The 25,562-nt window shown below is 38.2% G+C and overlaps 1 protein-coding gene across 1 annotated transcript in view; it reads left to right on the forward strand.

Annotated features, from left to right (window-relative positions):
- Positions 1-25,562, forward strand: part of LOC122811065 (SLAM family member 9-like) — a 463,730-nt gene that overhangs the window by 157,690 nt on the left and 280,478 nt on the right. The gene's annotated exons all lie outside the window — the stretch shown is intronic.

The following is a 25,562-nucleotide window of genomic DNA, read 5'->3' on the forward strand; positions in this document are numbered from 1 at the left end:
TAGAACAGTAGTATACTTTGAGGAAGGTAGTTTTAAGGGAAAATTTGAAGAGTGGACTTTAGGTAGCCCTAATAGTTTAAATCTGATTAACCGGCGCTGCCCTAGTGTGCAACGGTAGCAGCTCCGTGCTAAATCGCGCTAACGCGTGCTTTATAGCGTGCTTTATGGAAAAAACAGGAAATGACCCAAAATGGCCGACAAATTACTAGTTGCTGCTTCTAACCACTCCTCTGAGGACAAACAAGCAGCTCAGTACTCCCCACTCCCACTGGTGAGTAAAGAAACTACCTCTGGCCAAACAAGAAAATGGAGGAACACAGAAAGCAAATACAAAGCCCAGGGATCAGCAAAATCTGATCACTGGAACAACTAGCTAGGAAAGTTTAGGAAAGGAGAAATATTTTTGTTTTTTTTTGTTTTTTTGCAAACAGAAAAAAAATGCAGTACATTCTTTGTTTTCGACTAAATTGCTATCAAAGGCTGGTACACTTGAGTGTATTAGCCTGTTTGTTACTTTTAAGCAATACTTTAGCCCACAAGTGCAATCAACAATATAAGCTCACAAAAACAGGAAAATAAGGTAATAAAACAGTAATATAGGCACAAACAGTAGTTGAAAAGCTCAAAAGATCGAAAAATGCAAACTAAAAAGTTTAAAAAATACTTATGATCAAGAAAGTTGCTTTTTCTGCTCTCTGCTGGCTTAGGAACTCTGCAGGGGACCACGAGGAGCTATGCCTAGTTCTCTAATGCCAGAAAAGCCTGCCAAAGCATGCTTTATAGCAGGGGGCTGGAAAAAACAGGAAATTACCCAAAATGGCCGACAAATTACTAGTTGCTGCTTCTAACCACTCCTCTGAAGACAAACAAGCAGCTCAGTACTCCCCACTCCCACTGGTGAGTAAAGAAACTACCTCTGGCCACACAAGAAAATGGAGGAACACAGAAACCAAATACAAAGCCCAGGGATCAGCAAAATCTGATCACTGGAACAACTAGCTAGGAAAGTTTAGGAAAGGAGAAATATTTTTTTGTTTTTTTTTTGTTTTTTTTGCAAACAGACAGAAAAAAATGCAGTAAATGCTTTGTTTTCGACTAAATTGCTATCAAAGGCTGGTACACTTGAGTGTATTAGCCTGTTTGTTACTTTTAAGCAATACTTTAGCCCACAAGTGCAATCAACAATATAAGCTCACAAAAACAGGAAAATAAGGTAATAAAACAGTAATATAGGCACAAACAGTAGTCGAAAAGCTCAAAAGATCGAAAAATGCAAACTAAAAAGTTTAAAAAATACTTATGATCAAGAAAGTTGCTTTTTCTGCTCTCTGCTGGCTTAGGAACTCTGCAGGGGACCACGAGGAGCTATGCCTAGAGCTATGCCTAGTTCTCTTGTAAACAGAATACTTACTACTGCAAAACAAAGTGGAGGCTATATCATGTGGAAAAATAATAAAATATCCCTGACACAGGATCTACATATACAGGTCAGACAAGCTAGACAGTCTTTGTCTCCATACTGCAAATTTCTTATTGACAAACAAATTAAGTTTCAAATGAAATATCCTAATATGCTTATATTTACAATGAATGGGACTAAACATGCTATTTCTACCAACAATGAGGCAAGAAATCTGTTTCTAAAATTTTTCAAGGCTTTACCTGCATCAGAGACTTGAATTGAACTCTCGTTGGGACTGGCATGCTGCTGAGGTCGGATCCATTGTTTACTGTGCCTCGAGGACTGGGTAAGCCTTTGTTTTCGTTTGTAAAGCTTTAGGCCTTTTCCTGAGTAATAAAACTGTTTGTTTTTGCTTATCTTGATCATCTGCACTCATTTCCCAATGTTTTATGGCTTCTACGAACTGTTTTCGATGAGAAGGAAGACAGGAAATGCCTAAAATGCTGTCGTGGGTGCAGATTTCGCTGTGACACTTCTGGGAGTCCATCTGTAAAAGCGGTCCCCCATCGTGAATATCTCACAGGGTTTCCAGGCTTGGGAAACCGAATGGAACTGTTTTAAACACTTTTTTGCTTATTTAACATTAAAATAACACTGTTGTATGGTAAATTAAGCACATAGGCACATTTTATATACTTCCCTTATAAATGTTTATTTAGAATCTTGTAGTTATATTATTTAGAAAGGGTGCAGGGTTTAGTAATGTTTGTATAACTATACTTGTCATTATAGTCTTTCATGTACTGTGTAGAGATGATAATCTACTATATTAATTAGTTAGTAGTTTGCTTTAATATAAAACTATAATAGGGTGAATTTATAACCAGGGATATTAGTAATTAGTAGCTAGCTGTATACTTATTTTAGTATAGGGTTATATTCTAGCATGTTTTTTTTTTCTTTCTTTCTAGGTTATATTCATAGTAAAATGATAACTCTGTTTACACATTAAGTTTTTTTTATATGTTATTGCTTTTTCTTTTTGCATGCGGTTTATGTATAGACAGCTAATCCAATTATTAAAACTTTCTTTTTTCGTTTTATTTTTTTTATATGTACTGTAATATTATATTTACAATATTGATTTGCTTAAATAATAGTTAACCAAGGAGCTGTAGATTATGACAGCGCTTGTTAGGGAATGTTTAGTTTAGGCTTTGTCATAGTTAAATTAGATTATATAGGTCTTAACTGTGGAACATGTTTGAAATTTTATAATACGGTGTTTTTATATTTGTTTCTTCTCTCTAACCTTTTGTTATTCCATGTTATACAAGACCTATACATGTCCTGGTCCGGGGTTATAGTAGGTAAGCACTGGTGTAGGATGGGATATAAGAGTTGCTTCCAGATTATGTATGGTTTTGAATTTACTCTATTTTTCTTTTATGTTTTCTCTCCAAAACCTTCATTGTACAACCAACCTTGGAAATGTGGGAATTAGACTCATAGAATGTTAAAGGGCTCTAGAACTTAAAGAGGAGGAAATTACTGTTACATGTTTTATTGCAGGCTAAGGTGTGGTTTATTTTACTTCAAGAAACGCATTTAATGAATGATCAATGGGTTGATATTAAAAAAAAGAAGTGGATCAGAGAAGTAGTAGCATCGGAAGGTAAGTCAAATAGTGCTGGGGTAGCTATTATTATTAAAGATCAATACAAGGAAAAAATTTTGGATTCTAACATAGATAAAGATGGGCAATGGTGCTACGTTATTCTTGCATCTACCCTATTTGATAAACATATTTTACTTTTAAATATTTATGCACCCTGTAATGATCAACAAATATTGATAACATCATTGTACTCAATTTTAACACAATTTGATAGATATTATGTAATTATTGGAGGTGATTGGAATGCTTACCAAAATCCAAAGTTGGATAGATCTTGCCCACAAAGAGTATTTAATAAGCAGGCTGCATTAGCACTGAATGATATTAAAGAGGATTTTCAACTTTATGACCCTTTTCACTATTTGAACAATGTTAATAGCACAAATAATTTTACATTTTATTCCCCATGTCATAAAATGTGGTCCAGAATAGATTTCTTTCTAATTTCAAGAACATTGATTAATCTAGAACCTATAGTTGTTATAAATGCACGTTATCTCTCAGATCACTCAAATATTTTGCTGAGTTTTGCTAAGGAGGTAAAGGTTACCTTGCGACAAAGAGGTTATAACTGGTCGCTTAACCCAAATTTGCTGAATAAGGAAGAAATAATACAAGAAATTACAAATTACCTTAAAGGTTTATTGGCTGGCCTAAAGAAACAACAATATACCCTGGATATTGAATGAGCAACAGTTAAAACACAAATAAGAGGGATCCTTTTGCAAAAAGCTTCTTCTTATAAAAAAAATACTAAACAGGGATATAAAAAATTTAGAAACAAAAATTAAACTACTTGATCAATAACGGATTCAGAATTTTAATGAACAAACAGAGAAGGAACTGCTTAAATGTCAAAAGGATCTCTTCTTAATTCAAAATAGTAGATTAACATTTCAAGAATATAAGACGCTGGTGAGGTATGCTAATCATGTTCAAACACCATTGAGAGCGTTAGCTAGGATCATTAAACAATCGAAAACAACAGTGCAGATTTCGGAAATACAATTTAATAATATTATATATTCTAAAACAGAGGATATCATTAATATTTTTGAGGGAATATATACTAGTATTTATGATGAGCAAAAGGATATATCCTCACACAGAATTTATGAAAAATTTTTACAATCAATTAAGTTTCCAAAAATAGGAGAGGATATTCAAAATGACTTGGTCAAACCTATATCCGAAGAAGTAGTAGTATATATAATCGAACATATGAAATCACATAAATCACCTGATCCTGATGGGTTGACAGTGGAGTTTTATAAAAAGTTTGCAGATACTTTTGGTAAGATACTTTCAGTTGTATTTAACTACATAATTAAGAATAAAATTAGTGATCCTCATCTTAACGCTTCAAAAACTATTTTTATACATAAAACCAATTCAGATCCCCAAAACCCAGATAATTATAGACCGATATCATTAATAAATGTAGATATGAAAATTCTAACCTCTATTATAGCATCTAGACTGAAGAAAATCATGACTCATATAATATCCAAAGAACAGGCTGGGTTTATAGCAGGTAGACAAACCAGTGACAATACACTTACATTACATACTATGATAACACATGCTAAACAAAATAATCTTAATGTTTATGCCCTTATAATTGATGCACAGAAGGCCTTTGATAGGGTTGATACAAATTTTTTGTTTGATTTTTTACCTTATTTTAATATTTCCTATGAGTTTGTTCAAATGTTACAAATATTATATAGTAATCCCTATACTACACTGTATATTAATAAAAGTTTCTCTAAAAGAATACAGATTAAGACTGGAACATGCCAGGGCTGCTCTTTGTCCCCATTACTATTTAATCTTTATCTTGAACCTTTGTTCTTATATATTAAGCAGAATGTCTATCGTAATGTCCCAATAATTTATGGAACCAAAATATTAATGGCAGCTTTTGCCGATGATCTTAACATTTATTGTGCATCTCCAATATCAGATACTGAAAAATTATTGAAGGCTGTTAATGACTTTTCAGAAGTCTCTAACTATAAAATTAACTTGAAAAAAAAAAACAATATCTTCCCTTTAAAAACACCTAAATCTTTTTTACTATTACCTTTGGTTGGGCAGGTAACATTTAAAGAAAATATTAAATACTTAGGTATTGAATTTTCTACAGATAATAAAAACTTCTACAATAATAATATTAAAACAATTTGGGACCAAATAATTTCTGATTTTGGGAGGTGGAAAAATTTACAACTGCCAGTATTAGCAAAAGTTTCAATTGTTAAAATGAATGTATTACCACGGCTATTATATATTTTCAGGTCAGCCCAACTAAAACTTTCAAAGACATTTTTTAAACAAATTCATAAAGAATTGGCTAAATTCATTTGGGAACCAAAAAAAGCAGGATTTCTTATGATAAATTAATGACCCCAAAAAATAGAGGAGGACTGGAGTTGCCTAATTTTGAAATGTATTATTTAATTGTAAACTCTAATAGAATTCTAAGAATTGCCAACTATGATATCACTAGTACTAAGTGGACACCAACTTGGGTGATCTTGAATTATAAACAGATTTCAAAGTTGAATATTAATCCGAAAGCAATACCTTTTTAGGTAAAGATATTTTGAAATTATATGGGATTATTAAACACATTAAAACGGACATAATTTCTTTACAAGACTTATTTCAAGCATTAGATCTGGTTCGGTATATGATGGTTTTTCAACCCTTTCATAGGAATCCTAATTTAAAATTGAATAATCAATTAATTGATCTTAAAAAGTTTCCATTAATAGTTAATTTAACTTTGATTGATATTTACAAATATCTTGAATTTTCGGCCAACCAAATAAGACAAGAATTTAACCTACCTAAAAATTATCTTGTTATTATAAGACAAATTAGAGAACTTGCTATAAGTTACTTTAAAAATTTTAAACCTGAAGATGACACTGTGAATAAATGCTCTGATTTGTGGCAAGCTCTCCAACAGGATATTAAATATATAACAACAACAAATAAATTAATTAAAGAATTTAGATTTCATGATAAAGTTTTGTTATCAAACTATTGGGAAGAGAAAATCCTATTGACAGACAAAAGTATTATGTTAAAAGCAATTGATTTGACTATCAAATCTACTTCTCTTCAAAAATTGATAAATACCCAGATGATGATATGGAATAATGCATATTATACACGCCTTACCCTGCATAAATTTAACTCTAAAAACTCTCCAACCTGTACATATTGTAAGAATCAACAGGCTGATCATCTTCATATGTTCTGGAGCTGTAAATGCATATACAAGCTTTGGAATTCCCTTAAGATTCAACTTCAGAAGATGGGTTACCAAAGCACAACGTTGTCATGGAAATTTATGATTTTGCATATTCCCCCGAAAGAACTCCCTAGATCACAAAGTATTATATTTATTAATACTTTTTTATTAATGAAGCTTTATATAGCTACAAATTGGTTAGACCCATCTAAAACATCATGGGAAAACTTTAGAGTTTTGGCAACAAGACATATATTAGCTCATAAACTACTTTTAAACCTGCATAATAAAAATATTAATAATCCAACAATTTGGGAACAGATATTTAATATTATACTAGCATAATACTTTTACCTTGAAGGTTTTAATTATTTATATGTTTGGAGAGAATTTTGTAATCAAACTGTTTATTACTTGAAATGTTATTAATTACTCTGTTTTTCTTCTTTTATTAATGTTTCACATGGAAGCATTCTTGTAAATATTGTATATCTGTTTGGTATGATGGTTAGTGATATTAGTTTTTTTTTTTTTATAAAATTTTGTTCTTGTTTATAATAATAAAGAATTATTATGGAAAAAAAAAGAACTCAAAAAACATGTTTTTTAATCGCATCTTTTGTTTTTTGAGCTATTGTAATGCTTCAAAATCACTCCAAGTGCTACTTTTAATTTTTAATGCGTTTCCTACAAAACAACACATGCTGGGGCCTGCCTTGGTAATTTGATCTTGTTTTCTTGCTTCCATTCCTTCTTCTCAGATTACATTTCATGCCGTCTTTATATGAGTCATGCTAGGCATAAAGAAGCTTGTGTTGTTTTCTCATGCAATTAAGATAGAATGGCGGGAATATGAAGCACTGTCATCTAATACAGTTTCTGTAACTGGGCTGCTTCTATGTTTCCTTGAATGAACCTCATTTATTTGTCTGTTGGAGCTTGTTCTATACTACAAATAATTGTTAGCTACTTACAGCAAAAGAAAGTAGGTAGATAGCAGAATTTTGTAAAGTGATTCTTGTATAGTTCTAAATGAATTCACAGACCATCTGCCAAACACTCACACTGAGGTGTGAAAAATCTAAATGATCCTTGCTGTATAATGTATAGGTGATAAGTAGTACTTGAAAGGACTCCAAAGTAAGTCTGTCTGCTACTTCGCAATGCATTCAGTGAGAATTGTTTTCTGTTTCATGAATGATGCAGAATTAAAATGTACTTTACTAGTTCCTTAAGTATTTCTGTCTTGTTCATCCCCACTATTTTTCTATTTTGCATTTATTTATAGGTTCATAGGTTAGTACTAGGCTAACTGCCCTTGCAAGCCATTGTAAGCCTAGCCAATTATCCCTTGTGAGACTCAAACCTTGCACCTTGTGTTTGTAAAGCAAACATCTTAACTATTAGGCCACCCTCCCATCCTTTTGTAATCAGGAAAGTGAACTGGTCCCAGAACCCTTTTCAGCCATGACTTGGCTAAATTGGCAAAGATAACAACAAGTAGTAAATGCACATAGCAATAAAAAGAAAAAAAAATACTGACATAAAGACATTGACAAAGACTACATTGGCAACACACAGCCAATGTGTAACAATGATAATGCTTAACTTTACTATGTTAAACTTTATTCGCTGATTATGTGTCCCAGGCAGATATGTCCCTAGCCTTAAGCAGCATTCTGCCATCACCCAAAATGATGCCCCAATACAAACAAAAATGATTGACTTTAACAACTGGCTTACTTTCTGGTGTCATTCCAGGGGTATTCAGTACCTAACAGCCTGGGAAGATATGATTGCCAGACCACGATGCTTTGCCAGAGATGGCCTGCATCTATCTCACCTGGAATTCAGGCTTCTGGCAAAGCTTCTTGCATCTCCTATAGTGCCTTTTTTTAGAAAAAGTGATGAGGTTAAAACTATCAACATAAAAATTTCAAACAAAACACAAATTAAAGGTCATGCTGCTAAATGCTAGGACTCTAAACATGAAACTGCACACATTGCAAGCATTCCTAACCTTGGAAAATGCTGACATCTGTGCAGTCACAGAAACCTGGCTCAAAGCTGCAGAGAGCACCCCAGCCTTACCTGGTTACTCATCCTATCATACATTCAGACCACAAACTGTGGGGAGTAAAGCCAAAGGAGGTGGGGTTTCAGTATACATTAAAAACATACACACCTTCAGGCTGGTCAAACAGTACGATGCACAGGAGACACTCCAGGTGCAGTTAACCATTGACAAGAACCCTATGCAAATCATAGCTAGCTACCGGCCCCTAAACCTGACTCAAGATGCCCAATCCACCTATTTTGACCTGTTCGAATCTATCAAGATTCAACGCTTTACCCTGATCCTGGGTGATTAACTTCCCAAACATAGACTGGAAGAACTACTCATGCCAGAACACAAATGCCCAGAGATTCCTTGATTTGTCAATGCAAATGCCTTGGAACAGCTAATCGATGCACCCACATGGGGTGATAATAACTTGGACTTGGTATTAACCAACATGAGTAACCACTGCAGCATCCCTATAGTATCATCCTCCCTGGTAAGATCCGACCACAAAGCGGTCACTTTCGAAGTCACAATCTCCCCCAACCCCCCTCTAGCTAGGATCAGACATAAAAGCTTCTCCAAAGCTAATTACAGTCTCCTGAGGGATGATATAAACAGCTTCACAGCCCCCTCCCCCTCTGTAGGAACTGGCATCAATATCCAAAACTACACCAAAGCACTATACGAGCATTTATATAGATGCATGGAATCAGGAATACCCAACAGGACTAAATCATCCTCCACAAGGAAGAGCAAACCATTCTGGTGGACATCTGCAATAAATACATTCTATAACAAAAGGAAAAAATGCTATCCAAGACCAAGAAGAAGCAGGTGCCCAATTGGAAGCAATGTCTCCTTTGACTGAACAAGCAAATAAGAGCACTAGTGAAATCCTACAAAGCAAACTTAGAGTCCAAATTGGCCATATCTACTAGAGGGCATCATAAGGCCTTCTTCATATATGTCTGCAGCCTTAAAGGAATCACCCAGATCTGTTCAGAACTGGTGGTCAAGGACACCACGTGTACAAATGTTGTAGATATAGCAAACTTTCTGGCTGACAGATTCAGTGAAAACATGACCCCTCTGTCCCCCCATCAGTAAATCAGGACATCCCCCAGTACCCCCTTTATATCTAGGGAACAGGTCATCACTGCTCTTTCAAAGGCAAAAAATACAGCCTCCATGGGACCAGATAACATCCCAGGCTGCATCCTACGTGAACTCAGGCAGTAACTTCCAGCACCATTAGACGCCCTATTCAACCAAAGCCTGAGTACTGGCTTCATCCCAGCTGAGTAGAGGACAGCCACTGTCATCCCTTTGTACAAACGAGGACCATCCACCGATTTGGGAACTTATAGACTCATCAGCCTTACTAGCCTGTTCTGAAAGGCCATGGAACGGATTATCATGGAACTCATTAACAAGGACATTGACAACCTCCAAACACTTGATTTCACAAAGTTTGGCTTCGTCAAGTGCAGGTCATGTCTGCTAAATTTTGTCGACTTCATTGAGACAGTCACCAAAGTCATGGATGAGGGGAAGATGGTGCACACCGCCTACCTTGATGTGGCCAAAGCCTGTGACACTATTCCCCACTCAGGCACAATAGATAACCTCTCTCAACTAGGCATCAAACCATATGTTACCAGATGAGTAGCAAACTGGCTCACTGATAGAACCCACTTAGTCAAAATAGGGGAAGCCACCTCAAGCAATAGACCTGTAACAAGTGTCATACCCTGGGGTTCAGTCTTGGGGCCTCCGTTATTTGCGATATACTTTTATGAGGTGTAGGCCAAAACCAGTGGGCTATGGCTGACGAAGTTTGCAGATGACTGCAAGCTTGGTGCTGTCATCAGTTCCCCTAGTGATTTGGATATCCTTCCAGTGGTTCTCACTCAGACAAATAAATGGTGTCAGAAACATGGCCTCAATCTAAGTACCAAAAAATACATAATCATCTCATTTAGGGAGAGTGACGTCCCCACACATTATCACATTAATAACAACGTCCTAAGCACTCAATCATTTGTGAGGGATTTGGGCACCCAGGTTGATAGCAACTTGTCTTTTGACCACCATGTTGCTTCAAAGTCTTCTACATGACCCACCTCATAAGTAAGCATATCTCATCCAGGAACAAGGTCATAACATCCCTGTATTCTTACAGCCACAAAACTAGAAATGGGTTTGTTTGGCTTAAAAAAAAACACAAAAATACAAAATTGCCAAAAACTGCTGGAGCCACGGATGTCAGAAACAATATTTTATTGAAAGCACTACAAAAACTGCTAAAAACACATGCGTACATACATACAAGTAGTTCTGAGGAAGTCTGTTTAAAATTAAAAGACGAAACCTAGGTAAACTATTCGTTGTGTGTGCGTACTTGCCTGTGGTTCCTGAAGCTGAATCGGTTGCTGCTCTTTGTCCTTTAACAATGAATTTATACTTTCCAGTCATCTCTGTAGCTAGCTTGGTTGAAATGGGCATTCTGAGACAATGTAGTGATTATCTCATGTCTACTGACAACCATCTATTACTTAAAAAATTAACACATTGCGTCAGAGATGTAGTTACATAATGTTATTGTAGGCAAAACGCTCACACAAAGTCACAACAAATAACAAGCAAGTTGTCATTAGTACGCAACACCATACTAAGCCAATTATATACAGCTCATACCAAAGACATGGATCTATACATGCTGAGACTCTTAAAAGTAACCTATGTAAATCACAAATGCCTCCTAAATGTAATCAAATCAAAGAAAAAAGTAACCAGAGCAACCTCATAAACATATTACGCGGGCAGCACCCCTCCCATGAGAAATATAACTAGGACTCAAATTGTCTGAAGTGAAAAACCCATAAGGCATACCTGTAGACAACCTAATATACTAGTTATAGGTGTCTACATAGTGGGATATATCAGTGCACCACTCCCAAAGTTGTGCAGGGAGAGGGGTCTCAGTAAGTTACTTATCAGGTGGCAGAATTCTCCACATCCTGTATGCCATAATGCTCAGGCTCTCCCCACTCCCCTGCCCCCAATTCCCTACCACCCCCACTACCTCTACATTTATACTAATCACAACCACACCTACAGCTCAACCTCACATCACCTCCACCAATCACAGCTCCTCAAGTCAGATCATATTACACCACACCCACTTGCTCCACCACAAAATACTCCCAACCACTCTCATTCCCACTAGACATTATTACATCACCTTACACTACTTACCCATCCACATATAGTGTAACCCTATAATTCCTATCCACACCTCCACCTAGAACCAACTTAAGCCTTATAACCATGAATATCACACAACTAAGTCTAGTCTGTCTTTCATAATTCTTTATAACTCCACAAGTTATCACTCTAGCAATATCCCTAAACTTAGTAGCACGACACTATATTATGCACTCTCATATACAGACACCGCACATTATAAAAATATCTGCCCACAATTGTTCAAGAACTACATAGACCAATTCTGAACTAAACACACATGCTCTCATTCCTACTCCAAAATACACAATACTTTCTCGAACTCATCACCAAACTCCATCTGTATCACCACCGGGCTCACCATAAGTGGGGACCATTCACCCCAACCCAGGCCCAAATCCATCCTGTCGAACACAAACTGCTCCAACACAATTGTCAGAACATAATACCCCCACTATCTTCATCCCTGGGCAAATCAACAGCAGCAGCAGCATAATTAACTATCTTTTAATGCTAAATATTAATATTAGAAGTATCAAAAATAAAATACCTGAACTCCAAGCCAAAATAGCACACTACTCCCCAGACAAAGTTGCTTTAACAAAAACCTGGCTAAATAAAAACATAGCTAACTTAGAAGTTCTCCCTACCAGCTACAATATCATTACACAAGACAGACCACTTCATAAAGGGGGTGGAACTGCCTTACTGTATAAGTCCAACTTAACTTTATGTCAAATACCAAACTTCTACCCCTCCACCAATAATTGGGACATACTTATCTCACCAACTTCAACTTCACCCTAAAAAGGTCATCACCACAATTGTGATCTATATTCCACCTGGTAATACACCTGCTAGCATTGAAGACTTCTTATCCTGGTGTTCTTCCACATGCTCAAAAAGAAATCCTTATTCTGGGGGATTTCAACCTAGATTGGTTCACCTGTATATCAGAACCACCAAGTAATATAATAAATCTCCATGGCTACCAGCAGCCAGACCAAATTCCAACTAGATGTGATAACAAATCTAAAAGAGAATCCATCCTTGACTGGGTCCTAAATAACCCCACATTGTACCCCCTCACAGGCAGTCATCCAGTACCTTAAGTGACCACAACATAATATGCCTTATATGTAGTAGAACAAGCCTATGCAAAACCACTAACAATAAATCCACTAGAAACACAAACAATTTCTCTCCTGAGGTCCTCAATACTTTACTCTGTAACTGTGACTGGACCCCCCTAAAAACCCTCCCACTTGACCAGGCTGTAGCATATTTCAACAAAACATTTCTGCAACACCAAAACACTATCGTTCCATTGTTCAAAATCAAGGTTAGAACCTCTACAAACTCCTGGCTCAGTAAAGAAACCAAACAAATCCTCACGTCCCAAGACACTGCCTAGCTTTACTGTCAAAAAACAAAGAAACACAAAGCCTAACTAAGTACCAAGAACTGTGCAACCGTGCAAAAAATGCATTAGGCTGGACAAAAAATGCTACTACACAACATTACAAACTAAATACTAACACAACCCCCAACAATTTTGGAAAAATGCAAACCAGCTACTAAAATCCACCCAAAAGGCTACCACCAAACCAACCACCCCTGACACTAAAGTTCCTATCAAAACACAATTCAACTCCCACTTTGTGAACTCAATTCTATCCTTAGTATCACAGGACAGTTCCAACCTCACTATCCCCCCCAACACAAATAACACTAATACAAGCTTTACCCTCAAAACAGTTTCCACCACTTCAATGAAAAGCATGCTCTCCAAACTAAAAACCTCATCAACAGCAGCCGGCCTACTCCAAGGCTATTTCTTGAAGCTCACAGCAGATGCTATTGCTATCCCAATCTCCAAGCTCATAAACAGAGCAATTGTTGAAAACTATGTGCCCAAACCCTGGAAAAATATCCTATGTTACACCCATACATAAAGGCGGGAAGTCCACTCAACTTAATAACTACAGACCCATTGCTATACTCTCCCCCCTGGCCAAAATCCTAGAAAAATGCATCCATACCCAGGCGCTAAAATATCTCCTAGACATCAACATCCTGTCACCTACTCAACATGGTTTCAGACCTGCCCATAGAACCACTACAGCCCTCCTGTGCTTCACAGACAAAGTAAACCATCTCAAAAATGAAGGCCACAGATGTCAACTCTTTTTTTGGATATGTCCAAAGCATTTGATACAGTCTCGCACCAAATTTTGCTAAACAAACTAAACCAATATCACCTGTCAAATTGCACTCTTAGCTGGTTCCAAAGCTACTTAACTGACAGGTACCAGGCTGTGAAATGGGAAAATTCTCTCTCTCTTCAGCTGCCCATAGCTATAGGAGTCCCACAGGGTTCTATCCTAGGACCACTACTATTCACAGTTTTCACAAATGACCTCCACACAGCATGCATCCATCATTCAGTATGCAGATGATACTACCTTAATCTGTGCTGCACAAAGCATTCCCACCCTCCTGCAAACAACTCAACTAGCATTCTCTGTCATTGAAAGCTACCTTACCAAAGCCCAACTTATCCTCAAATCCAAAGAAAACTCAGCTTATGATTATAACCAGTTCTAACCAAAACATTGATAACAGTCAATTCACTATCAACTCCACAAATGCTACTCCAATCGCTCCAGTGGCACAGGCTAAGCTATTGGGAATAACCATGGACTCCCACCTAAAATTTGATAGTCATCTCAACTTAACTATTAAAAATGTACATGCCAAACTGGGATCACTCTACCGTATCAAACCATTTCTTACCAGCAAAACAAGATCAGCCATTGCTCGCTCCCAACTTCTATCCACACTACTCTATGCATCTCCCAATGCTATAACAGAATTGCCTACTTTGCTGCAAATTGCTCATATAGAACTCATCATTGTACTGCTTTGAGACAGCTCCACTGGCTTGAACTGCTCAACCTCCTAATCTACAATCAGCTCTTCCTCTGTCATTCTATTATCTCTCCAATAAGTGTCCTGCTCTCAAAAACCTAGTACATGATCACTCAGCCAAAAGGCCTCTTAGATCATCAAGCAAACTACTACTAGAAGTCACCAACAGCTACAATAGCTTTGGAGACACACCATATAGTAGTTCAGTGGCTAAAAAGTCTAACTCTCTCCCACTAGCATACAAAACACATCGTCCAAAGCCTCCTTTAAAAACCTCAGGCAACATCTCAAGCAAAGTTGGCAGTGCCATGACTGCTCCCCAGGCTAGTGAAAGCAGATAAGGTACACATACTAAACCTAGAGTACTTGATAATAGTTTTCACTCTTACAAACACTGGCTAATGTACAATGTATGTACTGTACCTGTGTACTATATATGTATTCTACCTAAGTTCCAAATTTCAGCTGTACAGCACAAATCTATTAATTACCTTTATTTTTTAATTATTTTCTTGTTTGTTCTCTCCACTGTAACTGTTGATGTGTTGCATACCACTGTAAAAACATGTCTATTGTAATTTGTATTTGTGTGTATACTGATCATGTTTAAATATCTAAATTTTTCTGTATTTTTTCTATGTGGAGTTTTTCTCCCCAGGCTTCTGTCTGAGCTAAAAAGGCCCCTTTTCAGCAGACACCCCCAGTTAACAAATATAAAATAAAAAAGAAATAAGTACTCATATGCTACAGTCATTGTACATATGGGTGTAAAGGACTTGAAATGCACTTTCCTGTAGTATATAAAGATACATGACAAAGATCTTGAAATGTGTACCTGAGGCAGGTATGAACCTAGACATGAACAGTATTCTACCAGCTCCAATGATGATGCTTCAGTCTGAACAGAAATTATTGACTTTAGGAAATGGCTTAGCATCTGCTGTCATTTGAACACAGAGAAGTACAATAGGTATCAGCCTGGGAAGATGTGGTTGACAACTGTAACTGTATTGCCAACCATGGCCTGCACCTAATACCCCACCATGCTTTCATATATCTGCTAAATCCTTGTGCACCCCCATAGTGCATTGTGTAGGCAATTTTGGTCTCCTATAGTCTCCAAAAATAACAAAACAAAATCCAGATAACATAACAGTACTGTTGTTCAGTGCTAAAAACCTTTAAAGAAAATTCCACTCTCCTATAATAATTCTTTACCCTAGGAAACATCAACATATATGCATCATCACAGGGACCTGGTACAAGAAAAGTGAGAGCACTACATCTCTTCAGGGTTTCAATCACTATCACAAATTCAGGCCCAACAGAGCAGATGAAGGCACTAAAGAATCCACTTTTACCATGTTTCTAAAAAAACACTACTTCACCTGCAGGACTTGTTGGACAGGATAATGACCTGGAACCTCTCCATGACCAACTTACTATCGACAAAATCCCTTATTATACCATGGTTAACTATAAGACACTTTCTATGTACAACTCAAGCCATACCACTTACCTAAATAGTATTGAGTCCCTATACATTAACCCGAACACAATTCCCCTATGAGACTTTATCCCTCCAACAACTGGGGGAATTACACATCCTCAAAAATGTATGCCTAGGTATTTCTGAATTTCATCAATACTAACTATCTGGACCAACTAGTCTGCAGCCCAATCAGGGGTGGTAAAATCCTGGACTTGGTCCACATGGTACAGATTTGCTTCCTGCCAGTTGTGGCTTCCTCTCTGGTCAAATAGAACTACAAAATTAGTTACATTCACCATAAGTCAGATGCATCTTTCAATAACTCAGTATTCAAAGATTATGTTAAGTCTAATTTACTAAAACTGAGTGACATGGCTAAATTCAGAATACCCTTCCAACTTCATAACCTCACTGCTTATTATCCTTACCCCCAAATTCTATTCATGTGTACATAGCTGCATAGATACTACTGACCACCCTTCAAAGTAAATACATTTAAAAAAGGAACCCCTATGGTGAATCTGAAATATAAACATCCTTTATAATAAATGAAAACTCATTGTACAGAAAACAAGTGCAACTCTCAAGATGTCAAAAATGCTCTTGCTAAACTTAATTGAGAACTGCGGACCCTGATTAAATCAACCAGAGTCAGATATGATGTAAAAAATTAGCCACTCAAGTGAAGGATAAGCAAAAAGCTTTCTTTTACTATGTTACACACCTGAGAAACAATGCCCAAGACTGCACAGAGCTAATGGTAAATGATATCACATACATGGACCCAGAATACATAACCAACTTACTAACAAACAGAGAGAATGCCACTTCTAAGGAACCATCTTCCACTTCTCCTAAAGCAAAAAACTTCCTTTACTCTATTCAAATGTAATTTAGATGAATGCATGGAAAATCATATATTAGCCCCTGGCTTAACACCCATGTCCATCATGGATGAGTAATACAAATAAATGTCCCAACATATCCTTGCTCTGACCACCTCTCAGTTATTCATACACAAAAACACAAGGACGTGTAATGCTAGGCTTCTTAAGATCCTCAGAAATAAATAAACTATTAAGTACCTATGAACCTGTGAACCTATGAACTATAGCCCTATAAGGCTGACTAGTTTTGTCTACAAGTTCATGGAACACATATGCAATGGCAAAAGTAACCCTTAGACTCTTAATCCTACTTCATTTGGTTTCATGTAAGATTGATCCTACCTTTTCAATTTAGGATGCCATACTTTTAGACATAGTGATTTTTTTCCATTAGTGATCAAGATTCATGGTTATTCAGATCTTCATACCATTTTATGTTGGTGTGATGCCTGTGCCCTGGCCCAGCAATCAAGGAGCCTCAGTCCTCACCACTAACACCAGAGAGGGCATCTCATATAGGAGGAAAGGACAACAAATACACGCAGTAAAATGCAATTTCCCTTAAGAGCACACAGAGATCACAGTCAGTCCAGGGCTGATTGCTCCCTTGCTCTCCGGGTCCCCTATAAGACTCCCCACTGGTATAGGGTCCAGATCTTAGCCTAGTGGACAAGCCAAAACCTCTAGCACCCTCTCTATTCAACCAGTGCTTTGTGTCCCTGCCCAAGTAATTGAAACACACACTTCGAGAAGAGGTTATACGACCCCCCAGACTTCTGAGGAAGGCTGGCACAGTTTCTCCAGCTGTTCCCCTTTCTCCCAGACTAGACAGTAGTTCCACTGGCCACCACCCACTAATACTTATCAACTACTCAAAGGCCCTTAAAAGGGTGTCCAATTATTAATGTGCAATATTATTATCCAATTGGTAGATGTGACTCTACATAAAACAGCCACAGTTGAAAGGTTTTAAAATATTTAATAGTAAATAATTAAAACCACAAGACAATACTTTCTACTACACAGTGCTAGACAAGAGCTCAGAGATCACACAGAAATACTTAAAATAATTCAGTAGTACTGTTCTGACATCACAGACAAACACAGTCTAATCTTTCTAGTTCCTAGCTATTTCTACAAGAAAACACACTTCTAAAATAACTTACTTACATAGAGCAAGGCAGTGCTGTGAGTTGGATGATCAAGACAAAAATGCTTAATGCCTTCTGATTCTCTCTGTTTAAATTGCTATTGCAGTCCTGATTCCCATTACATCATTTGTTTACACTTTCCTGGTGTTCCGAGGCTGGCAGAAACTGCATTTATGTTCTTTTATACCAGAGCAATAAAGGACATTCCATATGTAAATTCTGGTCATTAACTTTAGCCTTAAAACAATAGGCAGGAAGCCTTCATGTAGCTCGGCCGGAGCCAAATTGTAAACTTCAAAGGCAGTCATGAAATAATTTTAATTTCAAAGGACCAACAAGAAATGCTTGACTTAGCTTTCTTTACAGCAAAGAGCAATTTTGTCACATTGTTTTAAGTTCAACATTTCATAGCATATTCCTAAATTTAAGAAGACAAGCTTGTATTTCAACATTCATACTTACAAATGATAGAATTATCTATAAAATTCTATCTGGCTAGGCTGGCAGCCTTCACCCATCTCTACCAGTCTTCACAGTTGGATACTTGGCTTTCGATAAAATTATTGAGTATATTTAAAGGTAATTTTATTCTTTTTCACAGATTTGTGTTTGTGTGTGTCACATGGTATATGAATTTAATATTTATTATTACTAGTAATTGCCAGTTTTTTAGCATTGATAAAGCTGACTTGAAAGACCTGGGTCTGCCCTGAAAGGGCTTCTGATTGATCATGGTTTTTATCCTGAAATGATGCATACCCCCAACCTCTTAGTACAATAAATCTGGACAAAACCTGACATAACAGGACCAACAAAGGCCCAAAAATAGGGACACAGTTTAAATATTGCTGTTATAACCTTAAAAAAATTCCTAGAACAGAATTTGTGTTAGCATACATTTTCTGAAAGATATGAAGTCTGAAACTCAAATACATGTCATTATTTCCTTAGATCATCCCAGTGATTTGTCAAAAAACACAATTTTTATGAGGAACAGACCAAAAATATGAGGCAAAATGTGGACAGTCTGTGAAAATCTGTACAGTTGAGAGGTATGGCCTACCAGTTGATTTCAATACATTTTTTCTACATGGAGTACTGGAGTTTTTATTTTTGACTTCAGCATGGTCAAGAGTCCCTACACCTATTTTTGTTTCATGCATCCACTCTGCTTTTTTGAATATATTTGGTTTTCAGGATGCTGAATGCTTGTTTTGATATACTTCTGCCATTCTTACAGTTCTTGGGTGATGGTACATCAGTTTAGTATTGTAGTTCCTGCGGATCTGTAGACTTAATCAATTGTCTGGTAATGCACATGATTGTGATTGGCATCAAGTCACATTCACTACTGTGTTAACGACACAGACCCATCTAGTTCGACTGCAGCAGGAACAGCAACTCCACTTGTGGGTGCCTACACACACAGTTTTCTAATGACTTTAACAAACTAAGGGTTACCATTTGACATCCTGAGATATTATGTGAGGAGTATAAAGCAAGGTATAGTACCGTATGTTTAGAAAGTGTATTTGGATCCAGATATGGGTTTAGAAGATGAGTTTTTTTTACAAAATGGAGAACAATCCAAAATGTTGTTTTGCTCATGTTTACTGACAGTCTAATTCATTATTATAAATCCCTTTTAATAAGGCAACAGCTTTCACCTGGCAAACACAAAACCTGTTAGTCAGTGTTACAAGTTGCTCAGCCTAGAAAGAAAAGTAAGTGGGGGAATAAACAATGCTCTGTTTTAAAACTTTATGAATTTGCCTCAGAATTGTATTCTAATTTGGAGATATAACTGGATTCTGCAGACTTCTCTCCTACTTGCACTAATGTACAACTGGTTGTAAAAAGTACCCCTTAGGCTGCCATTACAGGTGCAGATGGAGGAAGCAGAGAAGTAACGGACAAAATATTAACTGTTTTCAAGGAAGTGTTGAAGTAAAGAATACCTCTGAAATGACTTAATTGCAAATTTATCTAATTTAACTTTTTTGGGGAATGCTGTGTTTTGTACTGAAAAGTTTTTTTCTTCTGTACCTGCATATTTTTGTTTCCCACTTACAAAATATTTTAGATTGTAAGGCCTTTTTGTTATATAATGAATTTGAAATATTGGTTTGAAACGTAATCTGATAGTAATGTTATAGACAAATTTATTGCTTTCAGTTTTAAACAGTCTGATTTTAACCCTGTTTATCATCCAAGCCTTTATGAAATTTAACAGCTAGCTATGGCAATTTTAACTAAAAACTAGCAGTTTATTTTTATTTATTGTTTATTTATTTAACATTTGTTGACCAGGCAAGTCTGACTAGGAGAGAACCTACTTTCAGCAGAAGCCTGGGGAAAAACGCTCCAGATGCATGTCTTTGGAAATGTGGGAAGAAACTGAAGTACCCAGTGCAAACCCACGCGAATGTAGGGAGGACATGTAGACTCTGCACAGAAGGCACCCCAGTTGAGAATCAAACTGGAGCTCTTCTTGCTGTGAGGTAACAAATACATAATAGTACATAATGTTCAGTCCATGTGTTGCATTATAAATAGGACTCCTTTCAGAGGTAGGATATGGTAGGTATATGTATAATTCCCCAAGACCTCCCCATATCACCCATTACTCTGCTTGGCCTGTTGTCATTTCAGATACAAGTCCTCAAGTGAAAAATCTAGGCAAACTCATACAACTAGTCCAAGTAGTCTTGTAATACCAGTACCCCAAGTGAAGTGAGGTGTACCATCATAAGGAACATAAAAGAAACCAAATTAATAAGAAGCATCATTATATAATATTCAGACTGAGTTCCATTTCACAGAAATGTAATTATACGTTGCCAGTATCCATCATAATTCCTTCATTAATTTGAATGAAACACAAAAGTACTGTAGTTATTAAAAGCAGTCTACTTATTTACAGCATATAATTAATATGGAGTCTGTTATGAACTTGAGCTGCTATTTATAGGTTCATAGGTTGGTACTAGGCTATCGGCCCTAGGGCCTATGCAAGCCTAGCCATAACAATTCCCTGGATATTTCTTCCCACAATATTTACTTCTCCGGGCTCCTGTCTAGCAGGGCAACTGACATGATCCCCGGGGTGAATTTCCTATCTCCCATCCAATCATAGGTTCATAGGTTGATACTAGGCTATCTGCCCTAGGGCATTTATAAGCTTAGCCAGTGTGTGTTTGGCTTTCACCACCCTTTTAGATTAGTTGACTGTGCCTCTGTCTAGTAGGGACACAGAAGAGATCCCAGGTGTAAACCTACGATCTCCCATCCACTTGTCAAGATTTCTCTTGAAGAGGGTCATTGAGGGGCTCTGCCTAACATGGATTGGGATTTTGTTCCAGAGTGAGGGGAGCCTCTGGGATATGAATCTGTCCCTCCAGCATGTCCTATTTATTTCTGTGCTGAGGTTTAAGTCCCTGGAGCATGTAGCTCTAAGGGATTTGGATTTCCTGAGGTGGAGCATGTCTATTAATTCTGGGTTGGACATTGCTTTATACGTCAGGCACAGATCACCTCTGAGTAGGCAGTAAGCAACTGAGTTGAGCTGGAGTTTCTTTAGCCTAACTGCATAGGGCAACTGTTTGAGTCCCTTGATCCTCTTGTTGAGGTACTTTTGGGGTCTTTCCAGCTGCTGCAGGTGTCGGGTAAGGTACATCCCGAATGGGGCATTGTATTCAATTATGGGCCTGATGAGTGAGTAGAGGGGCACAATGACCTCTCTTGATCTAGATGTGAACCCTTTCGTGATAAGGTGGGCTATATAGAAGGTCTTTCTAACCACTTTGGCAACGTGATTGTCAAAGGAGAGATTGCTATCTACTTGGGTCCCCAAATCCCTAATTACTTCTTCCATACTTAATGGACTACCACCTATGTGGTAATTTGTGGTCACTTTGTTTTTCCCAAAGGGGATGACTATGCAGTTTTTGGCATTTAGCTGTAGGCCATGGCTCTGGCACCAGTTATCCGTCTCTGAGAGACCCTTTTGGAGGATGCTTGTGTCAGTCGGTGAGTCGATTATGGCACCCAGTTTGCAGTCATCTGTGAACTTGGTCAGCCATAGTCCTCCCGTGTTAGCCTGTACCTCAGAGAAATATATACCGAACAAGAGAAGTCCCAGGACTGAGCCTTGTGAGATGCCACTTGTAAATGGTTTAGAGTCTGACATGGCACCAGCAATTCTGACTATGTAGGTTCTATCCCTGATCCAATTTGCAATCCATCTTGTGACATAGGGGTTGATATTTAAGATGGTGAGCTTATTTATGATGCCAGAGTGGGGTATTGTGTCGAAGGCTTTTGTGAGGTCCAGGTAGGCTGTGTGGGCTACCTTCCCTTCATCTATGGCCTTGGTGGCTGTTTCAAAGAAGTCGACTAGGTTCAAGAGGCAAGATGTGCCCGTAACAAAGCCGAATTGGGTAGGATCCAGTGTTTGGAGGTTCCCAATGTCTTTGTTTATGAGTTCCATGATAATACGCTCCAAAGCTTTGCAGACCAGGCAAGTCAGGCTTATAGGGTGATAGTTTCCAGGGTCTGTTATGGCACCACCTTTGTGGAGTGGGACCACTGTTGCTGTATGCCATTCTTTGGATACATATCCTGTAGTAAGGCTGAGACTGAACAGTGACTTTTTGTGCGGGTTCAGTTCTTCTTGGCGCTCATGTAAGATGCAGCCCGGGACACTGTCCGGTCCCATTGATGCTGTGTTTTTTGCTTTGGAGAGGGCAGCTCTCACCTGTGCATCTGTGATGTCAGGGAGACTACACTCTGTTGGGATCAGGGTTGCCAGATTTCCAACTGGCCAGGTAGGGACTAAAAAAAAAAATAAAAAAAAAAAAAAAAGGTCTTCCACGTCTTTAATGAGGAACATCAGTGTTCCGCATTAAACAGAAGTAGCAGCTCTGTGTTTATTTTTTATTTGATTGGCCCAGGACAATCAAACATAAATAAACACAGAGCTACTTCTGTTTAATGCGAAACATCGCAGTTCCGCATTACACAGAAGTAGCTCTGTTCTGCGATGTTTTGATTGGCCCGTATACCAGTATACGGGCCAATCCAAACATCACAAAAACAGAGCTACTTCTGTTTAATGCGGAACTGCGATGTTCCGCATTAAACAGAAGTAACTCTGTTTCGCGATGTTTTGATTGGCCCATATACCGGTATACAGGCCAATCAAAAATCGCTAAACATGGAGCTACTTCTGTTTAATGCGGAACATCGCAGTTCCCCATTAAACAGAAGTAGCTCTGTTTTGTGATGTTTTGATTGGCCTGTATATCGGCATACGGGCCAATCAAAAATCGCTAAACAGGGAGCTTCGTTTAATGTGGAACTTCTGCATTAAACACAAGAACCTCCGTGTTTAGCGATTTTTGATTGGCCCGTATGCCGGTATACGGGCCAATCAAAAAAAACAAAAACAAAAAAAAAAAAACAAAGCGGAGGCGGCCCGGGATTTAAACTGGCAGGGCGGGACTCGGGATCAGGCTGCTGATCTTGGGACAGTCCCGCCCAAATAGGGACATCTGGCAACCCTGGTTAGGATAGACATTTGCTCTTTTGAGGGGAAAGGGGGGGGGGGAGTTTGCACTGAACCTGTCTGCTAGGATGTTGGCAATGTCTGTGGGTTCAGTGTATTTTTTGTCATTTTGCACTAACTCAGAGCATATCTGGGAGTTGCCATCCAGGTTCCTGACATAACTAAAGAAGGCCTTGTGATAATCTTTAGCGTCTTGTGCAATTTTTCTTTCAAAGCTGGCCTTAGATGATTTTATGAGGGATCGTAGTTTCTTGCTAGTACTGATCAGAGAGATGCCTTCCCCTTTTGGGATTTTGCTCTATCATGTAGTAGCTTCCTCCTTCTGTTGTATAGCTTATTTATGGCTCGTTTCCACCAGACAGGTCTCCTGCCTTTGGAGGAGTGAGTCTTGGTTTTATTTGGGATAGCACGATCCACGCATTCCTGTAGGTGTCCATAGAATGTGTTTGTAAAGGATTCTGCGGTTTGGGCTGTATTTTCTACTGGCCCGGGGGCTTTGAAGGATTCCACCTCGGTTTTGATAAGTGTGAAGTTTGCTTTTGAGAAGTTCTTCATCGTGGTTTCCTTGGCTGGGGGTGGTGATGGGATATGGATGTCCAGTGAGATTAATTTATGGTCAGATCTTACCAATGAGGGGTATACTTCTGGTATGGAACATAGAGTCCACATGTTGGTGATGATCAGGTCCAATATGTTTTCCCATCTTGTGGGAGTGGTGACCCATTTGTTCAATAGCATTTGAATTTATAAATTCTAGGAACCGTTGGGTGAGGGTGTTGGGGCTTGAGTAGTGCTCCCAGTCTCTTCCTTTTGAAGAGGGCCAATGAGGCACTCTGCTTGATATGTATGGGCAGTCTATTCCAGAGTATGGGGAGTCTCTGGGTCAGGAACCTATCCCTCCAGCATGTTTTGTTCATTGTGACAACAAGGTTTAGATCCCTGGAGCGTGTGGCTCTGAGGGATTTGGATTTCTTTAAGTGGAGCATGTCCAACAGCCCAGGATTTGACATGGCCTTGTATGTTAAGCAGAGATCGCCTCTGAGTAGACTATATGCCACAGAGTATAGCTGGAGTTTTTTTTAGACGGTCAGTATATGGCATCTGCTTTAGGCCTGTGATTCTTTTAGTGAGGTATTTCTGTGGCTTTTCCAGCTGTTGCAGATGTCTTGTGAGGTACATACCAAACGGAGCATTATACTCTATAATGGGTCTAATGAGGGATGAGTACAGTTGGACAATGACCTCCTTTTTTCTGCATGAAAAGCCCTTAGTGATGAGGTGTGCCACATAGAAGGATTTCCTGACTGTTGTGGCGATGTGGTTATTGAAAGTGAGACCACTGTCCACCTGTGTCCCTAAGTCTCTCATCACACTTTCGATGTTTAGTGTTCTGCCACCTATGTGGTAATTCATGGATACATGTTTTTTTCCAAAGGGGATAACTATACATTTCTTGGCATTAAGCTTGAGCCCATGGCTCTGGCACCAGGCATCTGTTTCTGTAAGGCCCTTTTGTAGAATATCCACATCATTTGGGGATTCAATAATGGCTCCCAGTTTGCAGTCATCTGCAAACTTTGTTAGCCAGAGTCCCTTAGTGTTGGCCTGTGCTTCAGAGAAGTAGATGCCAAACAAGAGTGGTCCCAGGACTGAACCCTGAGGTACTCCACTTGTCACTTGTCTGGAGCTGGATTTGGAGTCGGCTACTTTTACAGTCTGGGTTCTGTCAGTAAGCTAGTTGGCAACCCATCGAGTGACGTAGGAATTTATGCCCAGCTTAGTCAGTTTATCTGATTCCAGAGTAGGGGATGGTGTCGAAGGCCTTGGCAAGGTCCAAATAGGCTGTGTGGACCGCCTTACCCTAAATGCAATATTCATC

This window comes from Protopterus annectens, chromosome 9.part0 (assembly GCF_019279795.1).
Source record: "Protopterus annectens isolate FY-2018-M chromosome 9.part0, PAN1.0, whole genome shotgun sequence".
Classification (NCBI taxonomy): domain Eukaryota; kingdom Metazoa; phylum Chordata; order Ceratodontiformes; family Protopteridae; genus Protopterus; species Protopterus annectens.